The 3,453-nt window shown below is 44.5% G+C and overlaps 1 long non-coding RNA gene across 2 annotated transcripts; it reads right to left on the bottom strand.

The window, feature by feature from the left end:
- Positions 1-286: 286 nt before the first annotated feature.
- On the bottom strand, positions 287-3,154 carry LOC138992010 (uncharacterized). Of its 2 annotated transcripts, none has more exons than XR_011467821.1 (3): positions 2,838-3,154; positions 788-950; positions 287-559 (listed from the first exon to the last, which is right to left on the bottom strand). It is a non-coding gene; the product is annotated as an uncharacterized lncRNA (long non-coding RNA). The 2 variants fall into 2 exon arrangements; XR_011467822.1 differs by lacking the exon at positions 2,838-3,154 and adding an exon at positions 2,284-2,457.
- Positions 3,155-3,453: the final 299 nt, after the last annotated feature.

Raw genomic sequence — 3,453 nt, 5'->3', positions numbered from 1 at the left:
CCACCTGCTGCAACTACAGAAAGCCCCTGCACAGCCAAATATAAATAAATAATTTTTTTAAGTAGTTGAAAGGATCTAAGTGTTGCAGAACAAGTTCTTAGAAATTCCTGATGAGTATCTGCATCTGGTGATATTTCACCTCTGTCTGAAAGTTTGTATCTGCTGTATCTTGATGCTGAAGACTTTATTTCAGCAAATGTTGAAAGATTAAAAGACAACAGAGGCTTTCAAACATGATCAAGGAATGAGAACCTATTTAAAAAAAAAACAACAACAACCAAAGAGATTTGAAAAAAGAACGAAATATAATTTCCAGAAGTCAAATGTAGACTCACTAGAATGAAAAACGTGGACATGCACTGGGTAAGGCTCAACAGCCACAGGAAGAGATCTGACAATAATTCAATCCATTGAAAGAAAGGAGGGTGCATTTTGCTCTGATGTCATAGACTGAGTTGAGCATTCCATGTTGGGAGGCAGCTCTGCTCCATGCAGTTATTCAGGGTCACAGGTCCCCTCCATCTTGCTTCTCATCCATCCCCTAAGACGTTAACATCATCTGGTCATGGGCACAGATAACAGAATCGTTTTTTCTTCCAATCCTTTTTAAACTATTACTTCTATAAAATATCTCCTCCCCCCAAAAACGAACGACTTGAAAAATGATTACATGCTTAGGTATTGTGACAAGGCTGAATTGCTATAAAGGGTCAAAATGCTTTTCCCTCCATTTTTTAACTAATCCCATTGTAAGTCATGAGTTTATGGACCGGGGAGCTTTACACACTTTTTGTCTTACAAAGAGGAAACAGGCTGTGGAAGAGACGTGCCCCTTGTCCACACCACATCCACTGGCATCAACTGAATGCAGCTTAGTGACCCAGCCACACAACTGCAAAGCTGTCTGGGAAATGCCGCAGAGCTGAGGAGGCAGGTGTCCAACCACAGTCCTATTAACACAAAAGAAGGAGAGAATGATTTATTGCATACAGCTAGTGGTCTCCATCACGAATGGGTTACAAAGCATATTGGATGGAGTACATCAGAATCTCAGTGAGCTGAAGGATGGAACCAAAGACATTATCCAGAAGACCTTGTAAAGACAAAGAAATGGAAACATAAAAGGCATGCTACGAGTCTTGGAAAAGGCCCAGTGGAATGGGGAAGAGACAATATTTAAAACAATATAGACCAGGAGTCTTCTAAAATTGTTGAGAGATTCATGAAGCACAGCGAATCCCACTGGGTGCTGTTGTAAAGACTTTATGTATTAACACAGTCAGTGCGCACAAGGGAAGTTATTGTTATCACTATTTTACAGAGAGGGATGTTCAAGGCTCAGAGAGGTTAAGTGATTTGCCCAACGTCACACAGCTATCTGGAGGTTTCCCAAAAAAGAACCCATATCCCAGTACATGTAAGAGAGCCGGGCCGAATCCCTGGGTCAGGAAGATCCCCTGGAGAAAGAAATGCCAACCCACTCCAGTATTCTTGCCTGGAAAATCCCATGGAAAGAGGAGCCTGGCAGGCTACAGTCCATGGGGTTGCAAAGAGTCAGACATGACTGAAGTGACTTAACACACACAGCTATCAAGGAGCAGAGGTGAGTTTCCAGAGTCTCTAACCACAGAATTCTATTAACTCTTGAAAATTCTGTTTTGTTTTAATAAGAGTAACAAAGGCAATGATTTCAAAAATATACTGAACATTTTTATTTATGTCTAATTTTTTACTGTAAAACTTACCCTAAGTCAACAGAACCTAAATATAACTCCATCTCAAAGACTAAATTCATTCTAATAGTAAATATAGTAAAATTGGTGTCCATTTTCATAAATATTTCCCAGAAATCCACCCCCAAAATAACAATACATTTGTTTTTAAATAGAGAACTTCATTCACAGTGAAACTGGCAGCCAGCTCAGGTCTGACACCACAAACCCTGCAGCCTCAAGAGCAGGCACTGCCTGTGTTCACCCAGTAATTAGACAGATCCCAGAGGCAGGCCACTTTTGCACTGTTGTTCTCAGCAAGCGCACTAAGACATCACTGCCTGTAGCCAGAGAGGTGTTTCAAGAAGCCATCTTGCTCTGCATGCCAGAAGAGAGACAGGGACATTCGACCACCTTCCTCCTTCCCACCTTTTCTCTCTTCTCTGGGTTCCTCTCTCCATCCCAAGCCATGCAACAGGGAGAGGACAGGCCTCCTAGTCCAGACTCCCTTACTAAGAAGCTGTGCAACCCAGTAAAGTCACTCTACCTCTCTGGACTTCAGCATCCTCACCTGTAGATGAGAGGCCTGATTTGCATCAGTGGTTTTTAGACCTTTCCAGGATTCCAATCTTTTTCTCCTTACAAAACCTGCTCCTGAAATTGCACACGTGCAAAGGGAACTGGGATCAGGGCACAGGAGTTGAACCAGAGAGGCAGGGGCCTTGCCCACCAAGCCATGCCATCCCATCCCAGAGGCTGAGCATGAAAACCCTCAGACTCCTCAAAGTGGTTTGGAAATCACCCGACTCTGTGATCTCTGACATCCTGTCCAGCTGTAATAGCTGCTGGTTCTCTCTGGAGCCAGACAACAGCTCTCTTCTTTGGAGAAGAGCTGTTCAGAGGGGTGGGGAGGGGGAGGAAGGGGGAGGGAAGGGAGAAAGAAAAAGCTCAAGGAGCATTCAAACCAGAGCTCCAAGTCACAACTGCCTCTGCTTAGTGAATAATTAACATGAGGTAACTAAATAAGACATTTATTAACAAGAATTATGCAGCCATATCCCTTTCATGCCCCATGCCATTAAACTGTCTTGCCAAGAAAGGGCCATTTGCGGCCATGGGTCTCACCTGGGGGGCAGGCGGAGGGGAAGCCAAGAAGCCCATCCCTCCTGGGCCCTGGAGACAGCTCTGGCTTAAACCAAACAAATGTGTCAGCATCGCGCTTCTCCACCTGAAAATTTATATCAGCCCCCTGGGTAAGCCAATCTGAAGGATACCAGCAATCTGGAAACATGGAACAGGATCAAAAAGCCTCTTCTGTCCTGAGGGGCCACACAATAAAAAAAGGTTTCTTTGCTTGGGCCATAAGAAAAGGATTCCTTCAAGAGCTCAAGCTGACATTTTCATGAGAAAACAAATTGGGACAGTTGCATTTACTGCTTGCAGTTTCTGCTTGACCTGGAGAGAGAATGCAGCAACGTCTGGGCAGACGGCTCCCCCACCTCCCCAGCCACAGCTGTTAGCTCGCACTTGCCTTTTTCTCTTCCCTATATATCCCTCGGGGGCCTCAAACATTCTTCTGTTTATTTGGGGTAATTTGGAGAGCGGGAATTGGGTCTATCTGCCATGTGTTTTTTCTCAATGTCGGTAGCAAAGTAATTCTTACACTTAAGTGGCCCCGAGGGCTGTTACGATGACAGTGCAGTGACATTGCAGAGAGGAGCCCAGCTGGGAGGAGCGGTCC

The sequence above is a fragment of the Bos mutus genome, chromosome 19 (assembly GCF_027580195.1).
Source record: "Bos mutus isolate GX-2022 chromosome 19, NWIPB_WYAK_1.1, whole genome shotgun sequence".
In the NCBI taxonomy this organism is placed as follows: Eukaryota; Metazoa; Chordata; class Mammalia; order Artiodactyla; family Bovidae; genus Bos; species Bos mutus.
Note: the sequence above shows the minus strand (reverse complement) of the source record. Positions and strands in the feature narration are given on the sequence as shown.